Source organism: Hippocampus comes, unplaced genomic scaffold (genome assembly GCF_001891065.2).
Source record: "Hippocampus comes isolate QL1 unplaced genomic scaffold, H_comes_QL1_v1.1 scaffold261, whole genome shotgun sequence".
NCBI lineage: Eukaryota > Metazoa > Chordata > Actinopteri > Syngnathiformes > Syngnathidae > Hippocampus > Hippocampus comes.
The window spans coordinates 3,831,246-3,846,495 of NW_017805824.1; the positions used below are offsets into that span (position 1 = coordinate 3,831,246).

At 41.7% G+C, this 15,250-nt stretch overlaps 1 protein-coding gene across 5 annotated transcripts in view; it reads right to left on the reverse strand.

Moving 5' to 3' along the window:
- Positions 1-3,502, reverse strand: part of sema6d (semaphorin 6D) — a 22,745-nt gene extending 19,243 nt beyond the window's left edge. For 3 of the 5 annotated variants that reach the window (XM_019886886.1, XM_019886887.1, XM_019886884.1), the window contains exon 1: positions 3,267-3,502. The gene's annotated coding sequence lies outside the window, so the exon portion shown is untranslated. Of the gene's footprint in view, positions 1-2,492; positions 2,907-3,266 lie in introns of those variants that run through there. The other 2 variants (XM_019886888.1, XM_019886885.1) reach the window with 2 other exon arrangements.
- Between the last annotated feature and the right edge of the window lie 11,748 nt (positions 3,503-15,250).

A 15,250-nucleotide genomic window follows, 5' to 3' on the forward strand; every position in this document is an offset into this window, starting at 1 on the left:
GGGGTTGATGCTTTGGGGGTTGGGCCGGGGGGGGGGGGGCTGGGATCTGGTGGATTTGGTGTAGGGGGTCTCTAGCCCAATTCTGGTAGTTAAAACTGAGGATTTAGTGTTATGATCCTAAAATGACAGATTAACACATATTCTCTCTGTGTGCTGCACTTTTCGCTGGCATATGTCAGCCGCCACCTCTCTTCGACCGCACCGTTGTTGCTGCTTTGCAGGAAAGTCCGATTTGGTGCTCATAATAAAGACGGCAAACAACAGCGGTGTGTGACGTTTCGTGCCTCAGTTCTAAATGTGAGGGGTGCAGAAAACCCCAGCAGGAAAATAATCGGGCACCACTTTGGGGAAACAGTAGGCTTACGAGTCCAATCGCAACAATTTAAACCCCCTCAAAGTGAACTCATCCTAGGTCTTCAAAATGGGGACTGGTACACACAGGGCACGCTTGGTGTCTGCCTGAGCTAAGCCAAGCTTCACAATGTTGTCACTCAACAGCATTCGGTGTTTCGTGAACAATTTGCAAAGCTTTTCACAATGAATTATCCATGTGAAGAAATGGTGGTATTTCTGCTAGACATTAAAATATACCTCACTCAAATGGAAGTAGCGCTGCACAATTGTAGCTGCATCCGAGGGTGGTTTCCCATTGGCCGAATGCTTTGCCACAACCACTTAAATCACAAACAGTCTTTACTTGCGGCAGCAAAAGAATGCGCCACTTTGTTGAGGTTTATTGCCAACTTCAAACATCAACAACTGACTAAGGGAAACATCTTTGGCCGAGAGCTTGCAACGAAGATACTGCAAGACATCCTAGAGCAACACCTAGGTGAATTTATTGGGAGCCATGCCTGTATAGCGAAATACAGCATAAATAAGGAAGCTGTCCGGATGTAGCCTCACACGAGAATTGGCCAGATGATCACATTATTGCCCCAGGAGTGATTATTATGTATATATTCACTCCAGTCTCAGTGACCCTGGCCTAAGCTATTACTACAACCTGGATTCACTTTTGAGGGGTTTGGGCGTGCAATTTTTAAGGACCATACCCCTGGAAAGTAACCCTGACCCTTTTCTTGTGAACCTTTGCAAGAGGAAGAGTGAAACAGGCGAAACGTTGCACAAGGCAGCAGCGTGCACAAATGGGCCGAGTTGCAGGTGTGACCAGGAAACAAAGGGGGGCTTTGGCCACACCAATACAATGGGGCCCCACCCCCAGTCACTGGCCCTATCTACGCTCAGTAGAGCACATTTGGGAGCTACCAAAAGGGGCTTTGAAGGAACAAAGCAAACCATGTAAACATGTTGACTGGTGGAACTTTTATCACCCAGTCCTTTCAACATTGAATGATTCTGATTTCAAGCTGCAGTTTGGATCCTCTATGAGGTTGTTAACATAGAACCCTCGGGTTTAATGGTTGCTGTTCCGGGTTACATCTGGCTGTAGTGGAGGTTAACTGTGGTCGTTCTGGTCACAAAATTCTGACCCGGTGGCCAGTGAGGTGAATTGAGGCACAGCAATGAGCTGAGCTTTCAGCCAACCCATGGTTGGTTGAAATGGCTTTGGCCAACATCAAGTTCATAATTGTCTAAACTAGTATGGTAAAATGTTTCTGGGAAAATGTTTCTGTGAGGGAATTACTCTCAGAGAAAAAAAATACTACTTAGAACGTTTTAATATTTTCCACATTTCAGGTGCTCATATCTATTTAGAATAAGCAGTTTGAGCGCTGTTTTGGCTCATATCCTAGACTTAATTCCTACAAATGGCAGATTTTCACAGATAATTTAGCACTCTACACCAATCCCTCAATCCACTAAAAATTGAACACGTCTGTTCACCAAATATGGCCGACACTATTTCTTTCTTTCCAACGTTAATTCATTTCATGCATTGAGTGGTAATGTTCCTAGTTTGGGAGGGGTTATTTTCTCAATTACTTTTACGCACACATCCATGCATCAGCGCAGCCACAAACACTTGTATTGTCCAGTCTGGGGTGTAAAGGCATTCAAAGTTCCATCCGTGATAAATCTTTTCACCAGCCTTTGGTGTCCACATGTGGGACTGGATACAAAAGACAACAAAGAGGAGGGGACACATGAGGAGAGACAACAGTGATGGAGCTTTTCTATTATCCGGCAGCGATAGAGAAGTGCAAGGCGTTCAATTAATAAAAGGCACCTTAAAGAGCAATAAATGAGCAAAGAGATAACAGTAACACTACCAACTAGAGGGTGCTTGTGTTTAATTGGGTCACTTCAATGATTTAATATAAAACTAATAAATAAGTAAAAACCGAATAAATTGGACACTGTGAAATTGTTAAAACACTCTCCAAGTCCCTTTAACGACACAATACCGTATTTATTCTCCGCCAGTGAAATAACGGCTAAAGAGGCCAATTTCTAAATTAATCTTAAAAATTTCTATTTGCCCAAAAACGACACAGAACAGATTTGTTTTAAATCTCTGGGCAACCTACCTTAAGATCATGAACGGAGCAATCCGCCCGAATGTCCGAATATTCCTCTGGTAATCCATTTAAAGAAGAAAAAAAGACCCAGTGTGTATGATTCTTCTTATGTTAAGTTCCATTCGAACACACTTTAACGTTTTAAATCCAGTTTTTCGGCTCCGTTCGCTTTATCTAAATATTTTTGGGGACTCTTTCGTCCTGGTTCCGGGGCCCCTTTCAATGTGACGACTGATGCTCAAAGCAGATCCACGACCACCGCACTCTCCTGTGGAAGTAACTAGACTGTCGTCCCCTCCCTCACACACCCCCGCAGCAGCACCTCCAATAACTTTGGACATTTATGCAATAGTAATCATAGAATTATAAAATAAAAGACGATTAAAGCTCCAACTCACGGGTGTAGAGAATCGTAAGTAGCAAAGCCACTTCACTTCACAGCTCGGGTGTATTTAGTCTAATACATACTGGTAACTGATTCAGCCCTTACCAAAAAAAAAAAAAAAACGAAATCAGTGACGCGCAAAGACAAAGCTTCAAAGAAGTTAATATTCCTCACAAAGGAGACGCGTCCAAACGGAACCAAGCGGTTACAGTACAAAGCCACCCGTAAAAAAGCAGCAGTTAAAAATCCGTCACAATGTATACACACACTCTGTACAGCAAACAATTACACATAGATGCATTATTTCACCTCCACAGTCTCCCCCGTTTACTAATTCGACTTTCACTCAGCGATAAAGTGAAGTAATAGGCGCATGCATTTCTGCGAAAACAACTCACCTCATCTGAATGCTTTATTATTGTGTATCCACATGCAGTAATCCCACAGAAAAGGAGGCGAATATATCGCGCGTCGCTCCAACTTCTCCTGGCTGAGAGAAAAACAAACTAAGAAGACACGGCAAATGGTGTAATTTGACCCGAGCTCGGTCAATCCACGCAGGGAGAGATCCACGGCCCGCCAATAAGGAGCGCTCTTGTTCCAGTCCCTCCCCCACTATCCAGCTCTCCTCCTCGCTCGCTTTTGGACCTCTCTGCCTCGCTCCTGGCTTCCTTCCTCTCTTTCCAAGAGCCACAGAGGCAGAGAGGGAGAGCGAGAAGGGGGAAAAAAAACACCCCTCCTCCCTCTTGTGTGACCCCATATTGCACCCCCTGTGTTAAAGCTCACACCCCCGCCCCTCAAACTTCAAGTCAGCAACTGCTCCTAGTTAAAACTAATTTCAGTCTATTTGAGGCTCAAGCAAGCTGCTACTGCTTAGTTAAAACATCTTTTAGCAATGTTTGGATTTGAAGAGATAGGGGTAAGCCCATACTGAATTTAGCAAAGCACCATGAAAGTGGCGAGTACATTTTCAAAGTGCAGCGGAAAAGTTTGAGGCAAAATAAAGATGACAACCATTAAAATAAGGACAGTGCTTTAACTTTATTTGACCATTTACTAAATATTGGTCGTGGAGGATGGATAGTAAAGATGTACCAAATATTTTTTTTCTTGAGTAGATTTTTCAGGTGGGCCTATTTGTACTTTACTTTAGTATGTAATTTGCTGATGACTTTTTGTCTTGAGCCCCAGCATTTGAAAACACATATCTGTACTTTCTACTCCTTATGTTGGAAAAATAGCTAGTTTGTTACTTTTTCAACCTTCGCACATGACGATACGATGTAAAAAAATAGATAGGTCAAGTCAAATGCATTTGAGATATTGATATCCATCCATCCATTGCTTATCCTGAACAGGGTCACAGGGGGTGCTGGAGCCAATCTGATATGAGGGTTCAATAATATCAATCCATCATATTATCTATTCTATATAGCTTGCTAGTTAGCTATATATATATATATATACTGTAGCTCAATATCAAACTTGATACCTACCAAATGACTACCTTGCCATCATGAGTGTCGTTTCCAGTTGTCAATGAGCTTTGAGTTTAGCACTGGTTATTGTGGTTTTGTATCAATGCATAATGCAGCGGCATTTCTACTGTTGTAGCCCCCCCACCCCCCCAAAAAAATGTACACTTGCTCGAAGTTCTTGAAATTTGAACTTAAAAGACATTTTTGAGGGTTTGAAGACCAGTCAATTTGTAATTTAAAAGTTTTTTGACTGAGTAATTACTGTATATTTCTACTTCGAGGAACACGTAAATTGTGTGTTTTCTAATTTACCTAGCATGATTTTAATGAGATAAAAATGAAACTATTTGTTAAGTACTGGTCAAAAAGGTTGGTCCTAGCATATAAAATCACCGAAATTAAATAAGGAATTTACCACATCCACATGAAAGGCTTGGACGTTGATCATCAAAGTGTTTGAATTTGTCCTTGGTGAAGGACAACAGCACTGCAGAGCATGAAAATAAACACATTGTTATACTGTCAACATTGTAATGTTGAATATTCTCTTGTTTGCTACATTTACATAGTCGTCAGGCGTCATGCATGAAAACAACAACGAGGAGGGTGCTCCGGTGTTCCTGAGGTTATCATTGGAGGTTTCAGGTCACTCTAGCCAGGTCTGTGAGGTGGCACAATGGAGGCCTATTTGCACCCCATTAGAGATGCAGGTTAGCAGATGTGTGAGAATCCCTTTTGCGTACGTGATCGTCCTCACTCACTCGTAAGTGCACACACACTCCCACAGTCCGGACAGCCTCCATTGTGAGCTGTGAAAGTTGCATCTGCATCTGAATGCTTGCAGAGGAAATACTAGTTTGACACTTCTTGCATGTCTTTGCTCCCCCACTCGTTCCACCCTCTTCCTCTTTTTTTTTTTTTTTTTTTTTAAATAACATTGGCGAGTTCTCCGTTCTGTCTCCCACTTTTATTGATTAACCGTATCAACTACTGTAGTGTTGTCTTGCATTTCTGTGACTTTGACTCCCTTTTCTGTCAATGCTCTTTTTAGTCCTTGGTTATTTCTGCACTCAGCATGAAGCTCCATGAGTGGGAGAGGAGGGTAGTGGTGGATCAATCAATGTGTTCAATGTTTGCTCGGACGTAGGTACTGAGGGTCAGGATGGATAGATATTTGGAGTGATGGGTGTCCGGTGATTGATGGCTGTATTGATTGGCCCTTTTTCCAGTGAATTGGCACTTTTACTGGGGCTGTAATGGCAATGTGACACAATATGAGTGGGTTTTCATGAGTAATGCACGTGCTTTTTTTCACCCCTATCCGAGTCCTAATATTAGTAGACCCATTCATAAACCTTTCTTTTTACATACAGTGTAATGTTTTGATTTAATCACAGAAGTTAATACTGTGTGACAGACAGGTGAAAGTGTTTGACCCGAGTTGGTCTGGAGAGATTAATTTCTTCCTTTTAGACATGCTGGGAAGGTTGATGGATAAATGGCGGTGGGAGAATAAAGTCATGTGCATGAAGTATGTTAGGGGAAATGAGGGGGCCGAAGATAAAGAACAGAAGGGCCATGCTACCGCCACTACCTCACGTTTCCCCTGGGACTCCGCAGTGTGTCGGTGAACCCCAGGGGGTGTGCAAGGGTGGGCCTCTGCTTGTAGCAGAGAATGCGAAGGGCTTGGCCTTGGGTTGGGCTGGCCTGTGCAACACACCCTCATTTACTGCCAGAAATGCCAGTGCAGATGGCCATGTGTCAAGGATGGGGGTTACAAGCTAGAGACCAGTGCAACTCAGGAAGAGAAGTTTTATTGCAACTGTTTCCCAACGGATAATCAGAGGACATTGCAGGTTAAGGGCGCTCTCATTTGTAATGAAATGCTTTGGAAATAAAATTTGTGGCGGCAGTAGCTCATCTGTAAGAAGTTGTTGGAAAGACGCCTGTCTGCCTCAACTACTGATGAGATCCCCTTGAAAAAGGGACCGAATCCCCCCATAACCAATGTCAACTTCTGAGCTGAAGCACTGTTAGTGTGTCCCGTCATTGTGTATGTATTTTGGTTCTATGTGATCTGGGTCTGGATTTAATGGCAAGAAAATAGTGTCCAGTCCATTCAAAATGCCACTTATGCACAGTAGCTGTCCAAGTCTGCTTATTCCAGAATTGGTCACAATTGGCTTCAGCAGCACTACCAGTACCGGAAACTGGTACAGGTGCAAGTTCTGCCGGGTTGTGCCACTGTTGTCACAGATGTACCGTAGACTATGACATGCTCATGGACATGGATGGCCGCGCGGGCGCCATGTTGGCAGGGGCAAATTTATCATTGAAGGCAATGAATGGTCATAAGATACAGTATGTGGTGGCCATGTCAGCTGGGGTGACTGTCCCATCAAAGGTGATGGAAACCGTGGACGTTAGCACCGCCGTAGGCACACAGCTCAAAAGTAGCGTGTCGTATCTACGCATACATATTCACGGCTGTTTACTGGAGCAAGTTCTTATCAGGTACGCGTAGTACATCTACACGTCTCCCAAACACACTGTTTTTGGTACAGTATACAATTGTTGTTGTTTTTGTTTTTGTCAAGGACTTATCTATGGAATCTGATCATAACGGAGGTGGAAAAAAAGAAGCGCACCAACATCACGGCGCGAGTGACCAGCACAGGATAAATTTCCCCCATCAGCACCAGTGAGATAAGGTTGGATTAACTTTCTAACATTTCAAACTGTTTCAAGTTTTGCTCCTCCCCCCAAGTAATCCATTCAATCCACCGTGGAATAAACTTTAAAAATGAATACATTGATTCATTAATGAAATAAAATAATCACTGACAACATTGTTTTCTGCATACCAGGACAATATTATGCCAAGATGTTGCTATTTAATAACAAGTGCTACATCATGCCACCTTATCCTTGTAATTAATATTGTACCCAAACTAACATACCGGTCTGAGTTTGAAAGAGCTAATTTTATTAAAAATAGCCACATTTCCACCATGTGGTCAGATTTAGTGCAAGATGCTTTCACCTTTATTGTCAACTGTTTGGAAAGGTCTCAAAAAACCTGTGCTGTTTGCCCTTTTCCAACAGATCCCTGCAATCAGTTGACTGGGGTGAAAGAGTCTCCCTGATCTGCCACACCCATGGTGGGTTTCATTCCAATCCTTACTGGGCCAAAGCACACTTAACTGTACCATTTGATAAAAATGTGGATAATGTCGGTTGCAGGAGCATTGGTACACTCATTCGAAGAGAAGATTGTGCACCATGCTTTGGCAGAGAGTGTTCCATCAGATGGCCAACTCCCAGGGTGGGAGCAGTCTGGACTGAGCCTCCCGAGTGACCTCTGATTGATTAAGAGGCCATTTCTGGCACTTGGCTGGCCTCAGGAACCATTTGTCACCTGACTGCGCTGTCCTGTTGAGAGGCTCCTTGTGCCCCAGTCTACATGCGGACCTTTTCTCTAAATCCCCAACTTGGTCAGATCTACAGGGGCCATCCATGTGAAAAAAATCTGGCTACTCACTCCAGAGCTCAGCCTGGATTACTGTAAACCCCAAACGGTATGTTGAAACAACACTTCACGCTGTACAATGAGACACTTTCTCAACTGTGATTTCTTCTCATCAATCAGTAAAGACATAATATAACTATGCTAATGCACCATTTGAAAGGACTAAAATGTTTACATGTCAGGCAACAAAGGCTAACAATGCTGAGCCACAATCATGATGATAATTATTTGGAAATAGAAAGTGGACAACTATGCATTTACCTGGCAGAGACACGGCAGAGTGGAGCTCACAATAACGTCAAATGGAACAGTGTCTAGTTTCTATTTGATTAACTTCTTGTGAGTGCCACGGTAAACACCACATTGTAAATGGTCCACAATCATATTGCAAAATGGCAAGTGCGTTGAATGACTGTCAGGCTGTCACAGTAACATTTATTCTGCAGATTGTGCATTTGATTGGGTATCCAGTTTATGAAAAAAATATTCATCGAAAGAGGTCATAGAAAGGTGGCACGTTTCTTTGCTGCCAACATGATAAACAGGCCGTGGTGCGGAAATAAAACTATATTTAGTGGTGAAATGACCTGTGCTCTGCCTACTGACATTGCTGTTGCGGGCGCTTTAAAAAAAAAAAAAAAAGACACCATTTTGCTGATAAGGGTAGGAGACAATCTACTCATACAGACCATGTTTTCGGTCCTGAATTTAAAGAAATGACAAAATCAACATTACTTTGATGCAATGCTGCTGACTGTCTCATTTATTCAAGGCGATGCATGGAAATGTATGAAATAAATTGTTCAGTGAAGTAATTTTATTTATTGGGGTTTTCTCTGGGAAAATGAGAAAGCTAATCTTATTCATAGCGAGTGCTATGAGTAATTTGCGGCCAGCGATAAGCGACCGCATCAACATGAACTGCTGGTGATAAAGTGACACACGTGACATTTCCAACTCATTATTTATTGATCCCATTTCATATGCTGTCTAAATGTTTTAATCTGCCTGGCCATCGCCATGCACACATAAATGAAAGAAAGAGAAATGGTCCTGGATGGAAGCTGAAAATATTGTTGCTCTCTGTCTTATTCATGAAATGGATAACAATGTGCTCGTAAAGCAGTGCCATCTTGACCCCATTATCACAATATTTCCACCAATTAAGAACGTCACTTCAGGCCTTGGTTTAAAACTGATATTCACTTAAAGTCCATTTAAAGTGAAAATAAACATTTCTCCTAACTACAACACAAGACAGAGAAAAACAGTAACAACCCGTCCAAAGTTGAATGATTCGAAAAATTGCCAAGAATATAAAATGAGGCTTCAAAATTGTGAAATATTAAAGCATTGTCTCCGGTCTCAAAAGTCCACTGAAAAATGGAGGCTCTTCCTTATGCATACATATCCCTGTATGTTTGAGTCAAGAAAATATATGTATGCTTGAAGCCTCTGGTGGCTGGAGTCATCAAGGGGCTTTTTATGCCACGGAAAGAGGTAGTAGCCATTAGCTAGCTAGTAAGCTTAGTGGGATTTAAATAATTGCAATGAGATATTCTATCAATTGTGGCATTCAGGAAAGATGGATTTTCAGGATGTAAGAATAAGTAGGTGGCTAACTGCATGCTGTAGTTGTAGCAACAGGTCTTGTGGAAATGTTTGAGTCCCGAAAATATCGCCTTGTAGCCTGGAATCTAGCCTGAAAGTGTCTGGAATCTAATGAGGCGCTCTGAAGTGTTTATGCCAGCGGGAAACTCAGTTGGACTTTTCGTTTTTAATTCTCTCTTCACTTTTCCGCTTTTCTGTCCGTGATGCACTCATACCTGACAACGAGGCGCTCTAAAGAGGCAATGGACAGCGGATTATCTAAAGTGAAGATATATATAAAAACTAACTAGCTAACTGCACATTGCAATTATCCCGGATAGCCACTGATGAACGAAGGTGCTCATGTTCTTATACAGTATAGTGGCGGAGAACCCAATACATGTATGCCCAAGTGCATCACTGGACTCCATTTTATCCACGACACAAAATTTAGGAAAACTGAAATTGTGAAAAAAAAAATATTTAACACTATATTTGCAGTATGTACAATGGAACCAGTTAAAAATGTGCTTGTTTGTAAAAAAAAAAAAAAAAAAAAGAAAAAAAAAAGAAAAAAATTGAGTTCTGTACAAAATGTTCATAGAAATAACACCTTTATTTTTGTACTCTTTTCGGTATGCAAACGGTATTGGCCTTGATTGAGCGTATTAACCTATGTTGTGCTTATTCTCGTGTTGTGTAAGCAAATATAGCTGTGTCCCTCGGCAGCATCAGGCGGAAATCCTCTGCATATGTAGGCGAAAGTCCCGCCTCCGCCATCATTCATCGTCCAGAAAGAGGGAACCTGCTTAGGCGTGCTTGGAAGCACCTGTCATATATGTTCGGAAAGATCTGTGCTGTGCTGCTTCTCGCGTTGTGTAATCAGGCTCTGAGCATCTCGCAAGGCAAGGTAGACTAGATACTGTATCTTTATGTTGTTTGTTTTTATAGAAAAACAAATGAGAACGGATGAGCTCGGCAATCCAAAGATGATAAAAAGGTTTGAAAGAAATGTTTAGCCGATTCATCTTTTAAATGGCAATATGATGATAAACTTTGAGATTTTTTTTAGGACGGAAAAACACAAGTTTCCCTGGATCAGTTTGCCAAAATCAACCAATGAATTAGAAAAGAAACAGACATAATAAAAAGACATTTGAATCTCAATTTTCCCATGTTTTTATGGAAGAAGACTCTTTTTCAAAGGAGGAGCTGTAGTCCTACTCCCCCTTTTCCCTTCCATAGATAATTTTAATGAGCAATCAATCGTTGACATTTTGTTATAAGTATTTCCTTTCTTCCTCATGGTGTGTTTTTACTTATTTCTACATTACAAAATTTTTAACCAAACAGTGTTAAAAAAAAGGGATAACTTCGTTTTGGGGCTGGAACTGATTAATTGCATTTCTGTTCATTTCAATGGGAAGCATTAGCTCCATTTATGAACGTTTCGAGTTACAAATGAGTCCACAGAACAAATTACGTTTGGAACTTGAGGTTCCATGTATTCCACTGAAAGAAATCCCTAAATTCACTTAACAGGGTCTTTAACATGGGCTTGTTGTTCACAGGGCTGACTTCAAATGATAAGAATTTCCCTGTTTTCTGTGCCTTTCATTAGAGCGTCAATCCCATAATACTGAATATCTGCTTAAACCATCAGTGTAGCTCCATCACTGAGCACTTAAGACTGCAACAGATTAAAGACGTCACACTGCCAGAGATGAGGCTAATGAGACGACAGAGTTGTCGACATCTTCAGGAAGGAAGGATATGACTTGGTCGAGGGTGGAGAAGGATATGCAGTGGGGGTTAAAGTGTCACCAGGAAAGCAAGCGGCACAAAGGTTGCTGCGTTCACACGCTCTCACGTTTGGTCTATTCCGTTGTGTCATGGCGCTGGCACAAACATGGCATACGCAGACACAAAAACACATGCAAACAGGTGGGCCGTGTGCCGGTGCCAGTATGGTGAGCAGCTGTGTGGGTAGGAGCTTGTTGCACAGCGTGGCGGTGCTTGCATTCTCTGACCTTGCCACTGGACGCAGCATTTGACGCACACACAAATACAAAAGTCTGAGGGCAGCTGCACGGTGCCAGTCATGGGGGCCCCCCAGCAGGCAACTGCACACACGCTCAGAAAATGTACTGTCTCCAACATGATATTTAATCTTTACAGCGAGCCTAGCCAGCACAGCTCATTCCAAATCCGAGGGAATTTGTTCCTGCTCGGCCCTCGTGCTGATTCCAAATGGTCTAATAGCCTGCCAAGGGGAGCACACTTATACCTCTGCTGCTGACCCAAATATTTACCTACCCCATTCGTAAACCCCAAGCCCCAGTCCAAAAGCTCAGGCACAGAAAAAAAAAAGATCCTACCTCCCTTGCAGGCTGCCAGTCCCCAGTTAAGTCTTCCTTGGAGTAGGGAGGCTATCTGGGATTTAAGGGAAAAGCCCTTTATCCAGGGACTTTTGTACAAGCTGGGGCCAGCAAATGTTTCATGTCAGCAAAACACATTAAATGCTACAAACTGCATCTTTTCTGCTCCACAGGGGTGGCCAACAAACTTTTGTTTGTGTGTGTGTGTGTGTGTGTGTGTGTGTGTGTGTGTGTGTGTGTGTGTGTGTGTGTGTGTGTTGGAGGGGGGGCACAAATGTGTTTTCAAGACTTTGGAATTTGGACTACTTTCTTTATTTCTTCATAAAATGTATTCCTTAACTAATTTTATGAGCCTACATTTTCATTTTGGATTTTATGTGTGTCAATGTAGGTAAAGTTATCATGATAAACTAACCCTAACCCTTAGTTGGGTCAGTTGTGTAGTACAGTGGTTGTCGAACATTTTTTCCAGTCGTACCACCAAAACAGTTTGAACATCAAAATTGCGCTTGAATGTAGGAAAACTAAAAAAATACTTGAATGATGATTCAATTAATACATTAGTGTAGTGGTTCTTGACCTTGTTAGATGTAGCGAACCTAACAATTTCATATGCACATTCACCGAACCCTTCATTAATGAAAAATAAAAATATGATTTTTTTTTTAACAAATTCAACACATAAAAAAAACTCCCATTTATTAAAAACAGAAAAAAGCAAACACAATTAGTCCAAGTATGAAGGCTAAGTTTTTTAATTGAGCACAAAATAAACCAGCCAGTGATGGCCAAGCGGGCGTATCATAACTAATTGACATGTTGAGTCGGTGTGTCTTGACCTCCATGGCAGAGGCTCCATCGAACCCCTGAGACTGATTCACCGAACCCCTGGGGTTCGAACGAACCCAGGTTATTAAGAACCACTGCATTAGTGTATCACTACCATGAATGTTAAGACTGCTAAATCACTAGTAAAGACTAATCTGTAGAATTAAATAGCCTGTAATGTGAACTTTAAGATTTACTTCTACAAAGTAAATAAAAATGTACAGATTTCAAGATAATTACTGAAAACATGCAAAGACAGAGGACTACATGTATATAATACTAAATTGTGGAACTTCAGCATCAAGTTTTTTTACACCATTTCTCCTGATTTTTGAGGCCGTGGCTGAAACTGGGCTCAATCATTTACTTGGGGTCTAGCATGAGACTCCCTCGCGCCACATAAAAAACCGTGAGCACCTTGGTTCGCATCACTAGTTATCCAGTTATGATGTGTAGTTAACTTATTAGCTATGCCTAAACCACAAAAATAAATTTTCCCAGTTACTGATTTTAGTGCTCCTCATTTGTCAGCCACTAGTGCATACACGTGAAGGAGAGAAAGCTGGGAGAACTCGGAGCAGGACAAAAAAAGTCCAACGTGATAAAAGCCCCACAGGATGCCTTAAGTGGATATATTTCATGGCTCAAACATGTTAGTTTGTATCGGCATAAGAAAGATACTGTACTCACCAAAATAGCATCCATTACTCAGCGGTGCATGGTGTCATGCATTCAGCGGACACGCCCACAGCATTTGAGTGGAGAGAACTCTTGATTTTTCCACAATTTTAAAGCCTCATCTTGTATATTTGTCTATTTTTTTTTTATTCTGTCATTCAAATTTGGAAAAGTTGTTAACACATTCCTCGCTTTGTTGCATCAAATGTACAAGACACATTTATCTTCACTTTGCAGACATGTTTAGCCTTCAGCCTGAAGAAATGTCAGTCTTCTAAGGTTGGCCAGATTTTCACATACACATGTAGCTGGGGGAAACGGTGTGTGCATGAGAGGGGGACAGAGAGAGGAAATCACAAGAATGACCACGTGCATGCATGTCAGTACCAAGTGCTGGGTTGGACAAGGCAGACCAATATGCTGAAATCCGCTGGGGCATCTTTAGGAGTTATCACACGCACGTCAGTTGCTCATCTGCATGCCGATGCTTTCAACTGCCGGCCAATGTTAATGCACACACCCACAACATGCCTGCTCACACCAGACACACAGTCCCTGGACCTTGGACCAGGCTTAACATAATTTGGATACTTTCATTATCGGTAGTTTTTATTTCATTTTGGCTTTTGTTTTTTAAATTCAGTTAGTTTGAATTCGTTTCTAGAGCAGGTTTGTTTGTTTTTATTTTTGAAAAATTCTTTGGTTTGGTTTAGTTTTTATTAGTTTTAGTGTTAGTTTTATTTTTTTTAAATATATATATATGGAGTACTTGTCAAGTGCAAGATTAAAAAAAAGTCACTAATTATTGTTTAATAAAGTCAAGTAAACTACAATTTTCAAATAACTGTTTGACCTTCCTTCTTTTGTACGGATATACCTAAATAAATATATCTATAATGAACTCCTAAAGCTCATGTATGATGGCAATTGACAGATGAAAACAAAAGACATTTTCACAAATTATAGTTAGTTTTATAAGCATAAGATTAAGTTTCACGTATTGGAATTTTTTATCATTCAAAAAAAAAGATCAATAATTCAGATGGTTTGATGCCTGTTGTTCACCCCTGTATGAACGAGACACATCACGTTAGACCAGCTACCTCCCCTGCACCAGCCACTTAAGACTCATTCATTTTCAAGGGTGATCTGACCAAGAAGCGAAGCACAGTTCCCGTCATAATATACAGTGTAAACAATCGCACTACGCAAGCTTTTCTCTTCGCATGATACAGCCTTTCTGTCGGATCTGATTGGAGTGCGCAGGTGGATCTAATGTTGTGGCTGAGGAGTGTGTGCGTGCATGTAACAGGTTTTCTTCCAGTGCTGGATTTATGTGACTTCTGTTCTTTGTCCAGCTGCTTGTGAAACACTATCATCATCGCGGAAGCCCAGAAGCAGTGAGTGAGCGATCCACCCTGTGCCATTAATAAGGATGCATCAGGAGAGGCAGGATGGAGGAGAGCAGCTGGAGAAGGTAATCCCGTCTCTCCAGGTCAGCCATCAGACAAACTCTAGCAGGCCCTACTTACTCTGGCCTAATTAGCACGCACCAACAGGGAAATCTCTCCCTCTCACACTCAGTGCACACCTAGTTTTGCAGCCAGACGTCACAGGGTTAATTCTTTCCTGACTTCGAGCTGAGCGTTATGATCAGCTCAAACATGCTTCCGCTGCAGCTTTGGTGTCACACCGTCTCAGAGGATAAGAGGAAAGATTAAACGGAGATGGGATTAGATTGAATGCGGTGCAATTTAAGAATTGAAGATTTCTTCCACTTTTTACTTTCATGTCAAGTTGGTGTCCAGATAATCATCGACGCTTGTGAGGAGACACCACACAGTGCATCGCAGAAAAAGGACATCAACCTTAGAACACTTAAACAAATGGCCACGGACTTG